General features: G+C 46.1%; 1 protein-coding gene across 1 annotated transcript in view; it reads right to left on the bottom strand.

The window, feature by feature from the left end:
- Positions 1 to 23,132, bottom strand: part of NDUFB11 (NADH:ubiquinone oxidoreductase subunit B11) — a 55,053-nt gene that overhangs the window by 31,249 nt on the left and 672 nt on the right. The gene's annotated exons all lie outside the window — the stretch shown is intronic.

Genomic DNA, 23,132 nt, shown 5'->3' with positions numbered 1-23,132 from the left:
TCAACCAACAAGTCCCGCGGAAGGACTTCCTTTAGTGCAATAGAGCTTTCTCCCCCTCTTCTCTCCCTGTGCCCTTCCCAAATTGGCTGTAGGCGGGTTGGGAGAACTCCCCAGAACAGTGTGCATTAAAAAATAAAGAAAAATTCTTTATTGCTCACAATTACCGTATTTTTCGCTCTATAACACGCACGCGACCATAACACGCACGTAATTTTTAGAGGAGGAAAATCCGTAGGCATGCCACCCGTAGGCATTTCTCCTTAACACGCACAGACATTTCCCCTTACTTTCTAGGAGGAAAAAAGTGAGTGTTATGGTGCAAAAAATACGGTATATCTTACGGTATGAATTAATGATTAATGATAAATTAACATGTGCCATTAAGGTAAGATGGGGAATATGCAGGAGAAATGATTTTGAGGAGAAATGGAAGGTGTTTGTAGAATTTGTACTGTTAAAATGGAAAGGGGTCGACTTCCGGGTTAGCGCCACTGGCAATGGCAGGCTTCCTCTGATCTGGAGGAACCCGCTCCATGAAAATCAGGGTCTGGACCGCCACGGCAAGGCGGAGACCTATCAAAAACCACAGGCGGGAGAAGCCTGTGGACCTGGGATTCGGCTGGCACCTTTAGCGCCTCCCCTACTCGCGGGGAAACCCAGTTATGGGGAGCCGGAGCAACGTGGGGTGAGCGGCGCGGTGCTTCGAATCGATTGCTCTTTTCACGGAGTGAAGCCGCATAGCTGTTGTCGGAGAGCGCTGACTTTTTTCCTGTGGACAATTGGACTCTAAACAAGTACCTGTGAGTAGAACGGAAAATTGGATTACTAAACTTCGTAATTTGGCACCGGAGCGGGAAGGTCTAAACAGGAAGTCCGCCTCCCGCTTTTGTAAACAGTTTGAAGCAAAGATATCGCAAGCTAAAGTCTGGAAAGTCATTTGTAAAGGACTAAATTTCCATAGGTTAAAACTACAAACCCCCCTTGGAAACAGGAGAAGAGGGGGGAAATATTAAATTGTTCAAGCCTGCAGGAGAGGGAGTAAAGAAAGATAAATTTCTATCGTCTTGAACCTGGGAACGGGCTGTCAAAGATAGACGTTTGGGGAAAGTTCATTGACTGTGAATAATAACGCATGTTGACAGATAGTTAAATAAGAGAAACATATTGACTCCAATGTTTCCTTTTGCGCTAAAAAGGAACAAAGATTTGAAAAACGAAAGCAATTTTGTTGCTGGATCTGCTTGTAAAAAGATGGATACAAATAGAAATTGTTTCCTCTAGAGGGAGCTTTGGAACTGTTGTTGGAGTGGACCTGGGGAACTCTACAGCTGTAGAGATTAGAGAGCGTGAGAAACAGGCTCTGACCTTGGATAAGAATGTTGACACAGGAAACCTTAGTGTCTGCTTTGTGCAGGACAAGTGCTTTGTTGGAGCAGCTTCATGCGAAGATGGATTTGATGACTACTGCAATTGATAATTTCGGTCAAACAGTGACCACTGATATAGAACCTGCTCAACAACTGACCCAGGAATCTGCCCTGACAGGGCAAGTTGTGGAGAAGACAAAGGAGGAGGTTGTTGTTGAACCTCAAGTAATACAAGTTGAGAGAGATGTGGACCTGCAGGAGCATAAGCTGTCGTTGCTGAGGACTGAATCTGGAGTGAGGCAGACTTGGAGAGACGGAGTCCTGTCGGGACTGGAGATGGCAAGTTGGTCAGATCCTCCTATGCAGGGATGCTCTGACCTTTGGGATTTGGTTTTGGGCCAGGAGGAGATTGGAGTGGTCGAGGCACTCAACTTTGGAGGGGCATTGAAGTATGTTTTGGAATATTTTTTGGACTTTAGTGCTAACCATGGAGAACGGGCTGACCGGCCGAGAAGGGATAAAGACACTCTTAGGTTGTTCCCCCAAGATCTACTCCTCAGAGACAAAGGAAGGAAACTAAGAACAAGACCAGCAGAAGACAAAGTAAAGTGCACGTACAATTATGAAGAAGATCTGCAGAAGGGACATGGAAAAGAGTTAAGAGCCTCGGACATAAGATCACCAGGTTGATGGACTAGATGGAACAGATAGAAAGGACTGACAGAACCCGAGACCAGGAAGAAGAGACGGTGGATGAAGATTGGCAGAAAGTTTAAAAATTCATTTAGAGAAATATTGCAAAATTAACGACTGTTAGGAAAATCTTGGAATGAAACTATTAGGCTTTAGTAGAAATGTTATAAGGAGTTATGTATAAATAAGTTTTTAAGTTCTAAGGTTTTTTATGGTAAGATAAGGTTAAAATAAATTAAGACAACTAAAGGACAGAATACAGTGAAAGATGGAAAGGATTTGCTGATATAATTAATAATTAGAATACAAAAAAGGGAGGTGTGAGGAGGTCGAGGAAACAAGTTAATGAAGATAAGGGTATGGGAATATTGGTTTTGTTTTTAATTTTTTTTGTTCTTGTTTTTGATTTTGGTGTATTGTATGTTTGGTATTTTTTATTTTCTTTTTATTGATTTGTATTGTTTGATCTCTTTTTTCTGTGCTTTTCCTTCTTCTCTTTTTTCTGTAACTTTAAATTCCCAATAAATATCATTAAATAAATAAATAAATAAAATGGAAAGGGGTCAAACCATTGCAAGAGGTGTTGACATTTTGGGAGGTTGGATAGTTACAATGGAACGGTCTTGGTGATGGGGTGTACATTTTTATTCTTATTTATTTATGATTATTACTCTGTCAAAAGAAATACAAAATCATAACTTTTTTATTTAAAAAGTGTGCAGGTCGGGGAAAGGGGGCTGTTCCGTCTGGCAAGCTGAATTCCGTCTGCTGGCTAAGAGCTGCTAGGCTCAATTCCTTCCTCTGTGTGTTCAGCAGAGGTCCTGGTCACACTCCACATTAATTGTTATACAGCAGCCTTTGGCATCCTGGTGCCCTCCAGACGTTTTGGACTACAGCTGAGCTGATTGCGGATGATGGGAGCTATAGTCCAAAACACCTGGAAGGCACTGGATTGGGAAGAGCTCTTTGATAGCCATTTTTGCTGAGCCTGCAATAACTCAAAAGAGTCTACAATGCTGCCAAAACCCTAAGCTATGCAAATGGAAAGAGGAGACAATTACACTGACTTTTGTAAAATATACTAATGGAACTAATGGAGAATGTGTTAAGGGGAGTTAAGCATGATATTCAATAGCTTGGACTAGGCTTGAGCATTTGTGCATATGAGAGGGATTCTTTTGCAGAAACACCCCAGAGTGAGAGCCCTTGTTCTCTAGCTGCTTATTATGTGGCTGCCTCTGAACCTTCAGGCAGCAGCGCTCCCTCCTCGACTCCCCCAGACATGAATGCAGACGTCCCTCCTCAAACCTCAAACATGGTTTGTGTCCAGCCAGCCCTGCAAGCTACAAAGGGATCAGAATCTGCCTGGCATTATTAACCCAAGCAGAGGTGCAGAACTCTTTTGGACACATGCATGCCCTCCAGTGGCTTCTTCTGTAGTGAAACAAGGGGAGGCCAAGCTCCTCAGAAAGGAGAGGCAGACCCAGCACTCAATCCAGACACACGACACACTGAGCTGCACAATGGATCAGCACAGCAAGTCTGGAAACTAACAGTGCAACGTGGGGAGAACATGCAGGGGGTCCTGCTTTCCCTAAAGCTCCCTGCCACCCCTGCTTTTTGGCTCAGGTGCTCTTTCAAAAATAACTGCTAGACAAAAACAGTTCCAACCTGGGCATTATGGGGAAGTGTGAGGAGGATCAACATTTTATGGCCTTTTAATTTTTGTTTGGGGGGTTGTTATTGGTTTGTTTTGGTTTTTATTATGTATTTTGTGTTCTCATCTTGAATTTTTATGTCCTGAACCACCCTGTGATCTTCGGATGAAGGCTGGCAGACAAACTTAATTAATTAATTTCCCCTGCCTTTTTCCCTGGTGGGACTCAAGGCAACTTACAGATAAAATAGAAAGTGTAATAATTTTTAAAAAATGAAAGAATATATTCTATTAAAGCCATACAAATAATTACAATAAAAGCAGAACAGCACCAACCCCCTTATTAAAAATAGTCAAGTTCCCAGCAAGGCTTTTTTCCTGGGGGTTCTCAAGGGTATGCAGTACCAGAATCCCCCCCCCAAATTAAAAAAGTGTGGCACTTACTGTAACACAGACGCTGGTTCCCAGGCATCTCCCAACTGCCCAGAACTTCCTGGTTCAGAGACACACCTGTTTCCCTGGTAGATTTACTTGCACTTCCAGCCTACTGTGGCAGTGTGTGCTTTCCTTGTCATGTCAACCAACTATCTGTGCAATGAAATTTGGGGTTTATTTCCCCAACCATACACACATGCACACACACCCCCCCAATTGAGGGAGGGCGAGAAGGAAATTTCAGAGAGCTAACAAAAACAGGAGAGATGAGATCTCATTAGGCCGTTGCTTGGATACTTCTTTTTGCCCAGTTCCTGGCACCGGGGCTGTGAAAGATGAAGTGCTTGGGTAAGAGCAGTCTTCAAAAGGAGCAAATTCTCCTGGCGCAGCCCACTCGCATGCAAACAGGCACACTCGTTTTTATTGCCTCCTTGGAACCATATAGAAGCAACATGTCTGCAGGCATGCTGACCTAGTGATGTGCAGGACCCTCAAGACCTCCAGTGGGGCTGGTGGTGAGGTGGTGTCAAGTTGGTCAAAGGACCAGTTTGGGCAACTTGAGCTTCCCTGCTCGATGCCACCCAACTCTCCTCTTTCTGCCTTCCCACCTCCCTGCACGGTGGGGGGCTTCTTTTTCTTTCGCCCACTTACTGGTTCAGGCTGAGTCACAGCAGGCTTCAGAGAACAGGCGCCCCTCCTCTCTTGCACATCTAGGGAGCTATATTTGCAACCAATCCTCTCTTCCTCCCTCCCTGCTTCAGTAGCAGAGCTGGGACAATTCTCTCTCTTTTCGGTTTGTTTTTTAAAGGATCCATTATTGGCATGGGATATACTGAATATGAAGAGGGAAAGGTCTGTGAGAGCAACTTTCTTGCCTGGTCTGGATCAGCAGCCTTTCCAAATACTGTTTAGCATTGCCCGTTCCTGCTCAGGAGGCATAATGATGCATTCGTGAGTCCGGCCATCTTTCTCTCTGCTTTGAAATACAGCAGAGGAGAGAGAAAGGACCCCCACTCCATGAGCCCTGCTGGCTGGAGCTGATATGCAGGGGGGCGGGAGCTGCCTGGGACCACAGATTCCCCACCCCTGAACTATACCATATACCCAACCCTATAGCAGGAGCTATATTACGGTCTTGGAAGAAACCAAGATTTTGGAGCCATATTCTTAGGGAGCAAGAAGACAACAGCACCGTGGTCAGGTCCAGGCATTAATCCCGGGGCACTGCAAGAGGTGGGACTTCCAACTCTACAATTCTATGATTTTATGAAGGATGGAACCAAAGTGTGTGGGTGGGGGTGCCTGTGTGTGTGTGTGCAGCTTCAAAGGGCTTCCCTCCTAGTCAGCCTGGTGCAGAAGCTCTTTGCACGTCCTTTCCCCTGCCTGCTCCCTTTCTGTCCTCTCTGTCTTGCTATGACCAGCAGCAGTGTGAGCCACCTTGCTCTGGAGCTCCCCTTAGGCAAGGCAGCAGTTTCAGGTCACTATGATTTATTAAACAGCATGAGCAGCTTTGCCGCTGCTTAAATATTTAAAGAGTCTTTGTACTGAGAGAAAAAGCATGGTGCTCACACACACAGAGAGAGAGACAAATAGCAGGTGCTGCAGAAAGCATGGTTCATCCTTCCTGAAGACTGGAGTCATGAAGTAGATGGAAAAGGTTGTTGGTAGCAGCTGCTGTTCTGTGGACTCCCAGAGCTGCCTTCCAAAGTCTCCCTTCTTATAAGGGTGGGGCAATTTGGGCTCAACTGCACATGGCTCCTCAAGGGAGACTCTGCTCCATCTAGACATGGACCTTGCAGAAGCCAGGGGTCACTTTCTTCCCAGTCCCATGTCTCTCGCAAGGCCATGCCTCCACAATGACCTGCGGCCAAGTAAGCAGAATGCAGCCGTCACTGGCTATGCAGGCCAGCCCATCAGAGATCAGTCCACCCAGGCACTTGTACTGCCTGCCTAGGATAGTGGTGCAGGCCTGCCTTAGGTTATCGTAGAATGCCCTCTTGACTATTTCAGCCAGAAATCATTTTCTCAGCCTAGCCTACCTCACTGGGCTGTTGCAAGGAGAAAATGAGACAACCACAGACATACTGCCCTGGCCCTTTTGAAGGAAGGGCAGAATGCACACGTGAGACATTAAATAAATATAAGCAAGATCCAGGCAGGTGTTTGACCCAGGCCCAGGCTCCTTGAAAATGTGTGTCAGATTTCAAGGGATATTCTATTTGCATTTTTAAAAGCTATAATCGCCAGGCTCTAGATAAGAGTGGATTTGAAATCCTGCCAAAGATAGTCACAAATGTCCTACCATTCCGTAATAATAGGTAGGCAGCACAATTCAACTGAGATTGCACCCCTAATTTCTATGGTCCAATACTTCTCTTTTTCTCCATCACTGCAGAAATTATACAGGCAGCATGGAACACAAGAGGTTCTGCTGCACTGATGGAGCAGAAAAAGGGACAAAACACAAAAAACACATACACCTGCACATGATCCTGAATGAGGAAGGGTTAGTCAGGGACTCAAACATCCCTCTGGCAATGAGTGTGGCCTACTTAAAGGGAAATCACCCAACAAACCTCTGTAGGATGTCCACATATAAGCATTAACAAGCAGACGTAAGTAAGAAAATGTGAGTGGTTGTATTTTAAAATATTTTATCTTTGGTATCAAGGGGCTCCCCCCCTCCCCCTGTGCTTTACCTTTACCGCAGACTCTGCTTCCAGAGACACAACCACCCTTTGCAAACTCCTTAGCCAATAGGCTTCATGCTCCACACCAACGTGACGGCACAACAGTGAAGTTTCTTTGTGGGTGGTGCAAACAAGGAGCTGCGCGCAGAGCCCTGACCTGCTTCCCCCTCCCAAGCCCATCTTTGTGTCAGGCATCAACTTGGCAGGCTAGGAAGCGGGGGTGTCAGCCCTGACAAGCTGTCAGTGGAGGCTGATTATTCCATTATTGGCAAGTCTCCTGTGACACCTGACCCCACCCCCTGGCTCAAAGCAGGTGTTATGCCGCCAACCCAGCGTGGAAGATGTTAATGCAGTAGCAATGGGTAGATGGGGCTTGGAGCTGCCTGTCCCCCACAGTCCTCCTTTTGGGGCATCAGAAATGATGTCATTCTTGGAACCATCCCAAAGGATATGCTAACAGACCACCTGATTTCTTAGCACACACCCTAGGAGCTAGGAGAACAGAAGCAGCTTCCGGGGGTGGGGGTCTGAGCCACAGAACCGTCTGGAACACAACATACTTAAAAGCTTTCCTTGAACTCTGCTCATTCCTCTTTGGAGGATGCGTGAGAGTGGCCCCTACAGACTTCTTTTCACGTTGTAACAGCTTGCCTTCCTCAACACTTTCATGGATTAAACACCACTCTCTATTTCTGGCGCTCAATGTCACTGTCAAGGGTGCTCGGAGGCCAAAGCATTCACATATTTATTCCATAAATATGCACCCTGGTACCTCAAGAAACTAAGCTTCCAAGTTACTGTTTCCTTAAGAATGAAGGAATGGATGCATTTGACCAAATTCAACCAGCTCCTACACTTTGATTTAGAGCTCAACACCTAGCAGTTTGGTGGGCAGGGGAGGGTTTATCAAGCACAAGGTTTCCACAACAAAAACTCCAAAATCCTTACCCAGGTTATGTAAATAGATAGCCACACAGTAAGACAGTGCACAGAAGCAGAATGCAAATTCAGCAACATGAGCTGACATTTCTTGGCAAACAGTAGTACGGTATTTTATATATACCATCTATTTTATTTCTTCCACTCATAACCTACCCTTCATCTCAAAGGTTCCCTGGGCAGTGCACAGCCAAATTCAATTAAAAAACAAATACATTAAAATATAACCTACAGCACTGCACGGGAGCTTAAAATCAGAAAACATCAGAAAACCACAATGCAAGCAGCAGGAGAGAACAGGTATTCAGCTCAGCCTTCCCCAAATGCCCAATGTGTGGCAGCATCGAGAGAAGAAACAGCAACAAAGGAGCATATTGGGGCCGTGAAGAAGCCACAGCTTGGCCAGTGCCACACAGATTACTGGATGCCGCTCTCTAAACACCAGAAGCTCCAGCAGACATTGCCAACATCCTTTCAGCTTAGCTCTATAAAGGACAAAAACTCACTCACTAAAAAATGAAAAAGCAGAAGTTTCTTGGAATTCAACCATGATCGCACCTGACAACTCTGCCTGCCATTTACTGAGAAACAAGAGCACACACATGCAGCTATAGTTGAGTCAGCAATTCTTTTTACATGCTCAATCGGTAAGTCCTACCAAGGTTCCCAGGGAGCCATGCTGCTACTGAACTCGGCCTTGTATTCTGCGGGTCCTCAGGTGCCTTGTGGGAGAGACACTTCTTCACCTCACCCCATTCCTCTCTGCAGATAGAAAACCAGGTGCCCCCCAGAGGACCTCAGACTAGCATGGCTGCAGAAATCACTTCCAACTAGCCACTTGCTGAAAAATGTATTGCTCCCAAGAACACCAAAGCCGCCGCCCCCAACAGCAGACCCTGTATCTGCCTAGCTCAAGGAAGCTCAAGTTCTACTATTCTGCATGATATAGATATGCTGTTTGAAATTCCTTAAAAAAAATTAATCCATCCCCACATCCAATGTGCAACACAACCCACCGGCCCCACACCTGACACAGCTTTACTTTTAGCCCCTGAAAAATATGTCTTAATTCTAAATGCCCCTTTATGTACTTTGAAATCTGATATCCCCAGAATTCCATCTTCTTCATCCACTATGGTTCATGTGTAACATGATGTCTAACTAGAGTCTTTCATTTTTTAAGAGAGTCCCAAGCATGAAACTGCCCCAAGAGAGAAAAGTGAAAAGGCGCAGAGACTGGAACCAGGAAGCCAGCTTTTCCTGATAGAGGAAAACAAATTGTAGCAGCTAGAGATGGCAGGAGGAAAAGAGATCAAGCCAGAATCAGGTTTCCTGCTACAATGTGCAATGCCGAGCTATTGTTTTAGACACAAACTGCTCAGAACAGCAAGACTCAGTGTATTTATTAGTATTGATAGAGGTCCTTAAGAGCTGTTAAGGGGAATTTTCAGTGCATCAAGGATACCATCCTATTCGGCCTTGCTTCCCTAGCATGACTGCATTTCAGATGATTCCTCAAAGGAGCAAGTGGCACAGAAAGTCATGAAATCTGTTTCCTCAAATATTTCCCAAGAAAGGCTGGAGTAAAGGCCACTAATCATGCATCAGGATTAGGACATATTGCCTTGGGCTTGCCTGAATGACTAAGGCTACTAGCTCAGATCTGTTTAAATTAATCAACCCAAACCTTTAGCTGATTAATTTGCAAGGGGGGCAATTTTAACTTGCAAGTTTGTGAAATAAGGAGAGCACACCGGTTTGCTTCTGAAGCAATCTTGGTTCCAGTGTATCATAGGGGAATAAATGAAGAGAGGAAACAGTGGCGATGGTCCTTCCTTCTAACCAAGAGCACCTTTTGGCTAGGAACTTGTATGTCAGCTTCCACTTTCTCCATTGATCTCACCACACTGTTCCATTTCTCCACAACCCTCTGCCGAGTCAAAGAAAGCACTCAAGCACACAGCCCTGTAATCACTCTCCCCTCTCAACCTCAAAGTTGGCCTCCTAGCAAGCTCAGCCAAGAACCACCCACTGAAAGCCACAGCAGAGAAGGCTGGAGAGTGACTTCAGCTCCTTGCATTCTACAAGCCAATGATTTCTACATGTCCTGTGCCAGAGAGCTTTTTGGAAACAAAAGACGCTGAGACAGGAAGCGAAGCAAGGTGCCACGTAGAGAGATCTCCCTCCAGAGATCTCAGCAGGCAGTTGGTGCTTCTCTACCCCTGAAGACCAGCCCCCTGGTGGGCTGGGAGGTGGAACCCCTCTCTCCTTGGTAAAAAAATTCCTCAAGTGGAAATTTATTCTCTCCTTCCATCCTGGCCCCTCCCAACCCATCAGAAATACAGCAGTCACTCCTGTTAATTTCCCCTGGGTCTAATAAATGGCTACCCCCAGGGCTCCACAGTTGCTGCCTTCTCCATACAGCATCAGTGCTGACACTCGAAGAGCCTGTGTAAACCATCGCCTGGAGCTACAAAACCCAACTCCTGCCTACAGGTGCAGCAATCAATGCCTCCTGCTCATACGCAGGCAGCCCCCCCCCCGTCTCCCAGCCCCCCTCCCGTGCTGGGCGCTAATTATGGAGCCAGGTTCAAAACTGCTCCCAAGATGCTCAAGTGTCTCATCACATTTCCACCCAGTGCAGACAGTATGAGTCTGTTCCAGCTCCTGGTTAATGTCACTTCAGGGGTATACAGAGAGAGCGGCTGCTAAAGTGAACCTGGCAGGAGATTTATGGCAGCAGTGCTGCTAGACCGGGAAAATCTCATTTCTCTACAGAAGGGGCTTCTTCATCATTCACTTATTGAGAATGGAAGTGGACTGTGGTCCCAGCACTACTGCTATTTAGCGTAAAGGCACTCGGAGATAAGTTAACTGTCACTGCTCAATGCACGCATTACACTTAAATTAGGAGAACGTGAGGGTCCCTCGGCCCCCCCCCACCTCAGTCCAGTGGATATGCAAACTGGTGTGGACTAAACAACAATCAGCCAACAGGTCTGTGGAGATGCAATCTAACCAAAGGAAGCTCTGAAAGTGAGATGAAGGCAGGGCCGGGAGGTAGCAGGGGCATGAGAGGCCACAGACTCCTTACCTACTGAGCCTTCCTGATGACACAAGCCTAGAGAGCTCCCTCTTCCTATGGCAAAGTACCGGAAGGTCAACGGCTACACATGCCTGCAGCCCACACTTAGATCAGTGGTGGTAGCAGCTGGATGTTTCTGGCAGGGCTGTGCTCATGTCCCAGCCTGACCCAGGGGCGGAGAGAAGAGATTGTGATCCCTCGTAATTTTCCTTCTTTCAGTTCTCCCAAGCCTCCCTTTTGTTATTTCCCCAGCCCTTGATATTTAGACCATAATCTCTGCAGGGCAAGACTTGCCTTTTCTGACTTCCCATGTACCAGGAAAAACCATGGTTCAGTGGATGAGAGCCTTCTCTCAAGTTCAATTCCTGGCATCGCCAAGCAGGGCTGCCTCAGAAAGATTGCTGTGAAATCCCAAAGAGCCATTACCAGTCAGTGCTGACAAGGACTGGGGAACCCGGTACCCTCTAGCTGTTGCTGCTGGGCCACAACCCCCACCATTTCTGACCATTGGCTCTGCTGGTTGGGTAGGAGGGGAGGGAGTTGGAGCCCAATACCTTCTGCAGTAGCACAAGCTCTCTATCCTTGGTATAGACAACCCTGAGCTAGATGGGCCAAGAGGCAAGGTTCTGTCATTGTGTAACAAGAGGGTTAAACACAGTGGTACCTCGGGTTAAGTACTTAATTCGTTCCGGAGGTCCGTTCTTAACCTGAAACTGTTCTTAACCTGAAGCACCACTTTAGCTAATGGGGCCTCCTGCCGCCGCCGCGCCACCAGAGCACGATTTCTGTTCTCATCCTGAAGCAAAGTTCTTATCCTGAAGCACTATTTCTGGGTTAGTGGAGTCTGTAACTTGAAGCGTATGTAACCTGAGGTACCACTGTACACGCTAAAGCAAGACTCTGTTGTTGTAGTTCCTCTGAAACCAGGATACAAAACATGCAAAAATAAGTGAAGCCTATACAGCCAGCTTAAGATCTTGGGAGTGGTGGAAGAGGTGTGAAGACAAAGATGAATACACCACAATCGGGACAGGGGAACCTCAAGCCCAGACAGCCAAATGCAGCCGCTTCCAGGCACCTCTACAGCTCTTGTGCCTCTCCCTAGACTACATTTCACCCCGGAAGTGCTCTTCCCCCACTTTGAGTGCTCCTGCCTGACTGAAAGGAGTTCTTGTACTGGGATAATGTCTCTTACTTCCCTGAATGGAGGACAGAGAATGCAGAACCCTTTGGTTTTGTATGGGTGCAATGTAACCCATTGTACAGGTTAAGAGTCACCTACCACTGACAGTTCCCACACAAAAACCAGAGGGTTCTGCATTCTTTGATTGGCCATGGCTCCCTGGCACACACAGGATGATGGGAACACAGGATGGCAGTCAGACATTGTGCTAAGCTCCTCTTTTAAGGTGTGGCTATGTTGCTTTCCCTTGACCCTTGTTGCCTGTCTACTGCTTTCCTCTTTGCTATATCCGCCTATTTTGTCCATCTGTCTATCCCGCCGCAGGGTGGTGACCACCTCAGGGTGACGGATTTGGGATGTCAAAGACGGATGAGTGGAGGCACACAATTTATTGTTGTTGTTAAAATTTGTATACCTCCCATTCTTATTATTATTAAAATTTGTATACATCCCTATACCCACAGGTCTCAGGGCATAAGATTGACCCCAAAGTACCATCAATTGTGCAGTAGTCCTGTACAAGCAAAACAGAAACGACTGAGGATTGAGAAAGAGCATGGGGTGGCCCATGCTAATTCTTCTTCTTTGGCGATCGCTTGTAGCAGAGTAAGATTGTCTTCCATATACACAGTTTTAACAGTGAGTCCGTAAGTGACTGTAGAGGCCAATTCTGGATCCACACGTACTTCCACAGTACGGACATAAGTTTCCGGGCGGGAATTGATCATGGTGAGGGCTTGCCAAACGTGCTTCTCTCTTCGCATGTTTCTCCCTTTCGTCCTGAGTTTGAGTGTCTTCAAAACCTAAGACACCTTTGGTAAAGGCTGTTCTCCAACTGGAGTGCTTGCAGGACAGTGTTTCCCAGCTGTAGGTGTTTATACTACATTTTTGAAACATTTGCCTTGAGACAGTCATAGAATCATAGAATCATAGAATCATAGAATCATAGAATCATAGAGTTGGAAGAGACCACAAGGGCCATCGAGTCCAACCCCCTGCCAAGCAGGAAACACCATCAGAGCACTCCTGACATATGGTTGTCAAGCCTCTGCTTAAAGACCTCCAAAGAAGGAGACTCCACCACACTCCTTGGCAGCAAATTCCACTGTCGAACAGCTCTTACTGTCAGGAAGTTCTTCCTAATGTTTAGGTGGAATCTTCTTTCTTGTAGTTTGGATCCATTGCTCCGTGTCCGCTTCTCTGGAGCAGCAGAAAACAACCTTTCTCCCTCCTCTATGTGACATCCTTTTATATATTTGAACATGGCTATCATATCACCCCTTAACCTCCTCTTCTCCAGGCTAAACATGCCCAGCTCCCTTAGCCGTTCCTCATAAGGCATCGTTTCCAGGCCTTTGACCATTTTGGTTGCCCTCCTCTGGACACGTTCCAGTTTGTCAGTGTCCTTCTTGAATTGTGGTGCCCAGAACTGGACACAGTACTCCAGGTGTGGTCTGACCAGAGCAGAATACAGTGGCACTATTACTTCCCTTGATCTAGATGCTATACTCCTATTGATGCAGCCCAGAATTGCATTGGCTTTTTTAGCTGCCGCGTCACACTGTTGGCTCATGTCAAGTTTGTGGTCAACCAAGACTCCTAGATCCTTTTCACATGTACTGTTCTCAAGCCAGGTGTCACCCATCTTGTATTTGTGCCTCTCATTTTTTTTGCCCAAGTGCAATACTTTACATTTCTCCCTGTTAAAATTCATCTTGTTTGTTTTGGCCCAGTTCTCTAATCTGTCAAGGTCGTTTTGAAGTGTGATCCTGTCCTCTGGGGTGTTAGCCACCCCTCCCAGTTTGGTGTCATCTGCAAATTTGATCAGGATGCCCTTGAGTCCATCATCCAAGTCGTTGATAAAGATGTTAAATAAGACCGGGCCCAAGACAGAACCCTGTGGCACCCCACTAGTCACTCTTCTCCAGGATGAAGAGGAACCATTGATGAGCACCCTTTGGGTTCGGTCAGTCAGCCAGTTACAAATCCACTGAGTGGTAGCAGAGTCAAGACCGCATTTTACCAGCTTCTTTACAAGAATATCATGGGGCACCTTGTCAAATGCCTTACTGAAATCAAGGTAGGCTATATCCACTGAGTTCCCTTCATCTACCAGGCTTGTAATTCTGTCAAAAAATGAGATCAGGTTAGTCTGACATGACTTATTTTTCAGAAATCCATGCTGACTATTGGTGATCACAGCATTCCTTTCTAGGTGCTCACAGACTGTTTGCTTAATGATCTGCTCCAGAATCTTCCCTGCTATTGATGTCAGACTGACTGGGCGGTAATTATTTGGGTCCTCTCTTTTCCCCTTTTTGAAAATAGGGACAACATTTGCCCTCCTCCAGTCTGCCGGGACTTCGCCTGTTCTCCAGGATTTCTCGAAGATGACTGCCAGTGGTTCTGAGATCACATCTGCCAGTTCTTTTAATACTCTTGGATGCAGTTCATCTGGCCCTGGAGACTTGAATACATCTAAACTAGCCAAATATTCTTGTACTGTCTCCTTAGTTATTCTGGGCTGTGTTTCCTTTGCTGAATCATTTGCTCCAAATTCTTCAGGTCGGGCATTGTTTTCTTTATCGGAGAAGACTGAGGCAAAGAAGGCATTGAGGAGTTCAGCCCTTTCTGTGTCCCCTGTTTGCATTTCACCATCTTCTCCTCTGAGTGACCCCACTGTTTCTTTGTTCTTCCTTTTGCTACGAACATACCCATAAAAGCCTTTTTTGTTGCTTTTAACCTCTCTAGCAAGCCTGAGTTCATTCTGTGCTTTAGCTTTTCTGACTTTGTGTCTACACGTGCTGGCTATTTGTTTGAATTCCTCTTTGGTGGTTTCCCCCCTTTTCCATTTTTTGTACACATCCTTTTTTAATCTTAATTCAGTTAAAAGTTCTTTAGATAGCCACCCTGGCTTCTTTAGGCACCTTCCATGTTTCCGTCTCATTGGTATTGCCTGACGTTGTGCTTTTACTATCTCCCTCTTAACAAACTCCCAGCCATCATGAACTCCCTTTCCTTTTAGTATTCCTGTCCATGGGATCTCACCCAGCACTTCCCTAAGTTTTATGAAGTCGGCTTTCTTAAAGTCAAGAAATTGAGTGCTAGTATGCTTGGCTGCTCCTTTCCGCTGTATAGTAAACTTCAGAAGAGCATGATCACTCGCGCCTAATGATCCTTCCACTTCTACCCCACTAACCAGGTCATCAACATTGGTTAGGACCAGATCTAAAATGGCTGTTCCTCTTGTTGCTTCTCCCACTTTCTGGACAATGAAGTTGTCTGCAAGGCCAGTGAGGAATCTGTTTGACCTTATGCTCTTGGCTGAGTTTGACGCCCAACAAATATCCGGGTAATTGAAGTCCCCCATTACTACTATCTCCCTTCCTTTTGCATGCTTGGCCATCTGTTCCAGGAAGGCATCATCTATGTCCTCCGTTTGGCTTGGGGATCTATAGTAAACTCCCACAATGAGGTCTCTGTTATTCTTCTCTCCCTTAATTTTGACCCAAATGCACTCACTTTGGCTTTGAGGTTCTAAATCTTGGATCTCTTCACAGGTATACACATCCCTGACATATAACGCCACTCCTCCTCCTTTCTTGTCTGGTCTGTTTCTCTGAAATAGATTGTATCCCCCCATTATTACATTCCAATCGTGGGACTTATCCCACCAGGTTTCAGTGATGCCTATTATGTCATATTTAGTTTGCTGTACCAAGAGCTCAAGCTCATCTTGTTTATTTCCCATGCTTTGCGCATTAGTGTACAGACATTGAAGTCCATTAATCATTCCCCCGTGTCTCTTATTTAAGGATTTTTTCCTCCCACCACTAGGTCTGCGTGCTGTTTGCTCCATTTGGTCTATGACATTTGGATGATCATCTTCATTAATTGATAGACTCCTACCTTCAGGAGCACTGTCTCCCTCCCCCACATTAGTCAGTTTAAAGCCCTCCTGATGAGGTTTCTGAGATTTTTGGCAAAAACATTCCTCCCAACCGTTGTGAGGTGCAGCCCATCACTTGCCAGAAGTCCACCCCTTTCCATTTTTAAGCTTGGAATAGAGTAGCTCCTTTGGAAGATGAGAATCAGGTATCCGAACAACATGACCAGACTAACCAAGTTGCTGTTGAAGAATCATTGCTTTGACACTGGTGATCTTTGCTTCTTCCAGTAAACTGGCATTAGTTTGCCTGTCTTCCCAAGTGATGTGAATTGATGGAATCTTTCGAGGCTTGGAGATGGTGTTTATAAGTTTATAAGTATAAGTGGTCCATGTTTCACAGGCATACAGTAAGGTTGATAGTACAGTAACTTTGTAGCTAATTAGTGGGAAGGTGGCGCCATCTGAATTTTGCAATCTACATCAGGGGTCAGCAAAGTTACCACGCCTTGGGCCGGTGTCTCCAGCGCCAATCATGTGGTGGGCCAGAGGGCGGGGGAGTGTGTGCCCATACACATGCGCACACGCTATTTCTGGCGCACTTCTGGGTCGGAGAAGCACCAGAAATAGCTTGTGTGCATGTGCACGGGCCTCCTCCAACCCAGATGTGCACCGCAAATAACACTTGCGCATGCGCACAAGCTGTTTCCGGTGCTCCTCCAACCCAGAAGTGGGCAGCAGCAGTGCAGTGCCGGTAAGAGAGGGCGGTGACAGCGGGCGGCAGAGGGCTCAGGATGCCGGATAAATGAGTCCCATGGGCCTTAGTTTGGGGACCCCTGATCTAGATAGAAAAAATGTATTGGGCTGATCCTGATCCTGCTCTTTCCTTTTCTTTGGCAGGAAAGAAACAAAGCCAGGATAGGTCTAAAGAACCAAAGACACTCTGAATGTAGGCAACAGAATATTAGGGAGGAGATAGAACAGAGCAAAGGTGCAGCAGGCAGGTGACCCACGAAGGATGCCCCTGCAGAAGGTACACCCAGCAGCCAGCTGCTCAGTGTCTTCTAGGACCAGATATCCCATCTGTCCTTCCAACAGATGCGTTGGCTCAGAGCCCAACCCATCAGAGCACATACAGCTCTGCCAAAGCCAGAACTGAGGCTGTCATCACACCCTGCAAAGCCCCATCTGCTCTGCAGCTAGGATTCTTCTCATCTGGGGCACAGCCCTGGAGCTAGAGTTCCTAGGAAGGAGGGAAAAAGATGTGAAAGGCCTCAGCGGTGGACAAAACAGCTCTCCGTATTTCACCAGACACAGCAGTCCCAGTGGTGCCTCATCATGCAAACAGCTCTCCTGTCTAATAAATCTGGCCCTAGTCCCAAGGGAAGAGACAGGGGCAAACAGGTCCCTGGTCCCTTTGGCATAGCATGCATCTGTACTGCTGCACCATGCTCCTTCTGGCCCACATAGTTCCAGGCAGGGATTAGCCAATGAGCTCTAAAAACAAAAATGTGGAAGAGTGGTGCCAGATGCCGCTGCTGCTGGGCCCAGATTTAAAGGATGAAGGAGAGAAAGTGTGCTCACAGGTGTCGCATCAGACACAATAAGAAGACTGCTCAGCTCTATTAATCATGGAGACCTTGCTATTAAATAACATAGAAAGGGGAGGGGGTGGGGAAGTCAAGAATTTGAAGCCCAAATGCAAATCCTCTCCCTGCAATTTACTATCCTCTCTTCCCTGAAACCCTAAGGCAATCTTGGCATCCTTCCAACCATCCAAGTTCTCTCTTGCTTTAGCTGACCACTAACCTGTACCCTTAAACTTATCCCAGGCCTTCTACTTCCTTTATTTTTATAAGCCTCTGTGGAACTGTACAGTGTGGTGTACAGAGCAGGTCTTGATGGCTGTACAGAATGTAATTGGTGCAAAACACAACACCTCACTTCTTAACATGGGAGGCTGGAAGCTCATAAAACTCAGCATGGGCTTCTTTATAGCTTTTCTTGTACAATTCAACACCCAATTCAAGTGTAACCTATGGAAACTCAAAAAACTCATGAGCCATATTTAACTAAAGCCAGTGCAAATACTTCTGCTAACACAAAGAATCTCCCCTTCCATGTGTACCCCAAGCTGGCAAATTGGGGGGAGCACAGAACAGATTCCATCTTTGAAATGATGGAAATTTAGCCACAGTGCTATGTTGAATGCAAACCAGTGTCTTACAAATCTTCTCCTCTGTTTATATCCCTGGTGATTTTTAAAGATCTGCAATTACCTTCATGGCATCCAGTGGTGCCCTCTGATTTCCGCTTGTGAAATGGGATGTGCCCTTTTTTCCTCCTAGAGTTCCACTCCCTCCAAAAAATATCATCTCCAGAGGGTCTCCCAACCTTCCAGAGCAGTGTGCACACTGACTGAACACCAGCTTCAGATACATCACTACAATGGCACTTGAAGTACTAAATTGAGGCTTTGTTTAAATACTGATGATTAATGTAAAGAGACAGTAGACAGGAAACTGGGGGGGGGGGGAGAGACCTGTCTAGCATAATGGGAAAATGGTAAGGTAGATAGGAGGATTACTTGGTGAATTTTCTGATGAAACTTCTTCCTAAATTGCCCAGAATACAAATCAAAGTGGCAGCCCCTCTACACACAGACAATAATACACGTTGCAAATCCATGCAGCCTCTGTTCTTTCCATGCTGCTTTGTCCAGATCTGTTCACCTATCAGGCCACCACCCTGCAATGGTACGCTTCCTCTGCTGATGGATGCTAAATAGCTAATAACAGGTTAAGAAAAAAGAAACCGCTGTGCCCAATTCTGGAAGAGACTGCACCAGCCTATGCCTATGTTCACACTTTGGCACAGGCTTACTGCTTCAATACTCATCATAAACGTTGACAGAGAAAACATAATGTCAAAAGAACCCTCCCAAGACACATACTCTCTCCCTCAACCTCATGGGATTGGAGCTTGGTTTTTTATTAAATGCCAAAGACAGATAAAAGGTTAGAAGGGGGGAAATGCCTCCCCCTGCCCCACCAGCACCTACTACCCAAAGAATGCTGCTTCACACTTTTTTTGTATGGCCAGCACTCAAATCTACTGAAGTGCCCCTCCTATTTGATGGGTCCTTTGCTGGTGCAAGTTCCAACAAAGGATTCAAGACAGGGAAAGGTAACAACTGGTGGCCTAAGGACTTTCCGTTTGGCTTGCAGTAGAGACCCACATTCCTAGGGCCCTTCTGATTCTCCCCACATAAAGCCAGGACACAAGCACAAAGTCAGACTTCCAAGCTGCTGCATGCAGTGAGAACAACAATGGAGGTTTACACACAGCCTTTTCCCTAATGCACATCTTAGCTGTTCACTCATGGAGGCAGGTCAAAGGCTCTTCAAAGCTTCCACCCTCCCATGTCAAGAGTAGCAGAGGCTTTCACAAGGCTCCTCATTCACCTGAGCTGGGTCACTCCCCATTTGCCTGGATCTTGGGTTTCACTGGGAGCAACTTCTGATAGAGTCCTGATACCAAGGTCTAATGAAGGAGGGATTTAATGGGCCTTTGCTTGACTGGCCAGAGTTAATTCCAATGGTTCACAACACTTCACTCAAGACAAAAATGTCTTTTCAACATTACTTTGCCAGAAATTGAGCAGAATCATGTCTCCTCCTGAGACAGAAGACAATGGATAGATTGCCCTTGTCACATGCATCGATCTCTGCATACATTTAATCCAACCTTCCCCACCCTTCAGGTGTTGTGAGACTCATCAGCCTTAGCCAGCATGGCGAGGGATGATGGGAGTAATGGTCTCTGGAGAGCATCAGGCTGGAGAAGACTGCTGTCACCCAAGGAAAGAAGAGCCACAACACTCCACTCAACATCACATACCTACTCGTGGCAAGCCAGTGAAAACCAGGAGTAACTGAAGTTCAGTAAAAAATGAGAGAGGACACTACAGGTGTGTAGCTAATGCAGAAGTGGCAGCAAGGGAGGAGAAAGTGTTCCCATAGGTGATGCCAGCGCAGCCCTGAGGACCAACCCCAGCCCAGCACCTGGGTTCCCACCCTTGCAGCACAAATGGCTGCAAACCTACTTCAGACAAAGCAGGCAATAGATTTTCCTCTTAGCCTTGACCTCACTTCACCAGACAATGAAACAGCATTGAACTGAACATTACAATAAAGCTCACGGGAAATGTGAATAACACTAGCTCTCTGGCCCTGATATTTAACATTTCCCTGAGGCACCACAGCTACAGAGGAAAGAGAACAAGCAATACATGCTCATCTATGAAAGAGAATGCCTAGCCTAGCTATGGCATGTGGATTCACAGCACCACCTAGTGGCAAGATGGTGCATTGCACAAGCCACTATGCAGACATGTCCAACGAGTTGATCGCGCAGGATGGATTTTGGTTGATCACACTATGGCTAGGCAGCCTTTGTGCAGGGCCCAGCTGTGGGAGGGAGCAAGCTACGCCTTCGCTTTCACCATCCCGTGTGAGCACACGCCTCTCTCACTTCACTCTGCTAATGAAGCTGCCCTCGGCTGGGCTGCTTTCACTGAGTGATGCAGGGCTGCGCTCGTGTGGCGGGTTGAGGGTGCAGCGGTCCCCCTCGGGGAAAAAGGAAAGTGGAGCCCGGGGGTGCCGATATTCCATATTCGGGATGAGGCTGGATAAAAGGAGTGTGCCTTTCCTTCCTCCTCCATACAGAGCTGCCTGTAGCTGCCGCCTTGGCGATACGTGGAAGAAGGCGATGGAATCGACCACAAATCCATACTAAGGAAAGAAAGGGGTTTTTCCTGGCCACCAACAACGCTTTACCCCTTGCCCCTAAAGCAAATAAGTTGAAGAATGACAATGGGAGTGTGGTAGATCACTGCCAGTTTTTAATACTAGATAGTAGATCACAGCCTACTTGAAGTTGGACATGCCTGCAATAACGCACTGCGGATGCTGAAGAACTAAGAACTCTGTATTGTGCTTCGGAGCCTCAGCTTTAGAAATATGCACGGCAAAATAAGGGCTCAAAATAAGACTTCGAAGGAGACAACTGTAAGTGGAAAGCTGCCTGTGTGCTGTCGGTACCTGGTCCTCAGTCCTGTTTTCTCGAATGCTTTGCCACATGGAAGAAAGGAAGAGCTACTAGGCAAGAACCTTCTATGCTGGTGCTTCTCACACTCTTTTCCCTCCATGGACCACTTGAAAACTGCTGATGGTCTGAGCAGACCACTTAATTTTTCTGTTTGCTGTAGCAACTGTCGTGCACTGCGCTACATGCTGTTTGATTTTTAATCACATTTTGTTGCTTATTTTCTCTCTTCTATTTTATTTTATTGTACTACAATTTGCATTCCAGAGTTTAAACACAATATAAGAACTAAAAGCCACAACAAAAATACAATAAAAAAATCTCTTGGAATATTTAATGCCAACATGCTGTGTGGAACACCTGAATGAACCCCAGTGGGCCTATGGTCCAGTTTGGGAAACCCCTGATAAAAGCCTTTGAAAGGGGTCCACTGATATACAGATGAGAGAAGCAGACAGGGAAAGGAAAGATTGACTCAGGAACAGCAGCAATCTTTTTAGAAATGGGAATCAGCTACAACAGAATCGGATGAAAGTAACAAAGCATACAGGAAGCTTTGATTTGTAAATTTTGGAATCCTTGTTATGAGATCACTTTGTGTACTAGAAAACAGAAGCCACCCCCGCCATGACCACTGGAAGTTCTACTCAGCCTCCTCATCTGGTTGAGCTGACTTAACAATGGGCATTACGTGTATTTTGTGTGTATATTAATGAACTGAATAGAAGGAAAGATTACGACTCATGGGGGTGCAGAGAGTGTATACATGAACTTAAGCTATTTTGTTAATGTTGTTACTATTGTTTTAGAGATTCTTAGAATCATATACAGTGGTGCCCCGCAAGACGAATGCCTCGCAAGACGGAAAACTCGCAAGACGAAAGAGTTTTCCGTTTTGGAGGTGCTTCGCAAAACGAATTTCCTATGGGCTTGCTTCGCAAGACGACAATGTCTTGCGAGTTCCTGCTGGTTTTTTTCCTCCCCCTCCCTTTTTCTAAGCCGCTAAGCCGCTTATCAGCTGATCCGGTCAGCAGATAAGCTGCTAATAGCGCTAATCCATCAATGGGCTTGCTTCGCAAGACGAAAAAACCGCTAGACGAAGAGAATCACAGAACGGATTCTTTTCGTCTTGCGAGGCACCACTGTAGATTCTAAATAAGTATCTGGTACCACACAAGTGTTCCAGCAAAGTGGAGGGACAGAGGAGCACATATGGAAGAGCCTCACAGGAGTGACATCCCCCATTCAGCTTCTTTAGGTAATCCTAGGTTTCAGTGTTATGAGAGGGAGAAAACCTTCTCCCTATCTAGCACACTATTGAGATATATACAAGTGTGCACAATACAATGGCAAGCAGCATTGCATATTGAAGTGCTATCCTGGGCTAGTTTTCACAAAGCATTAGTTAAGAAACATAATGAATCTTTCACGGTGACAGATGGAGCTCAAGTGACTCTAGTTTTAGTCTGTTGTAAAATCAATGATTAATTTTGGCAAAAATTACCGTAATCACCAAGAACATGAACCTGCGACACTTTTCAAAAATTAAGAAAGTCCCAAAGCTATCTTCAGTGTGCATTGAATATCTCTCTACCCAGTACAACAGTGATACCCACAAGTGAGTCTGAAGCATTCACTGAAAGTGAACCACAACCACATGGCAGAAAATCTGCTTTGCACTGAGAAGGCGTCATGCTCAATCCCTGACACTTCGAGGTAGGGCTGGGAGAGACTCCTCTATCCTACAGAGCTACTGCCAATCAGTGCAGACAATACTTACCTGGATGGAACCATGTATCTGATCTCAGTATAAGGCAGCTTCCTGTGTTCCTATGTTCCTGTGTTCCTATGTTCCTGTGTTGGAAGCACCTACCACTTAATGCTTCTCAAAGACAGAGGAAACTCCCTGTATCATTGATCTGTCCCTTGCTCTCTGGCAGTGGCACCGTCCTGCATGCAGAGGCAAGAAAGCAATGGAATCTTAGATTCAGGTAGGTAGCCGTGTTGGTCTGATGCAGTCAAAATAAATAAAAAAATAAAAAATTAAAATTGTCCAGTAGCACCTTAGAGACCAACTAAGTTTGTTCTGGG

This window comes from Podarcis bocagei (assembly GCF_964188305.1).
Source record: "Podarcis bocagei genome assembly, chromosome: 17".
NCBI lineage: Eukaryota > Metazoa > Chordata > Lepidosauria > Squamata > Lacertidae > Podarcis > Podarcis bocagei.
This window is presented reverse-complemented; position numbering and strand designations above follow the sequence as displayed.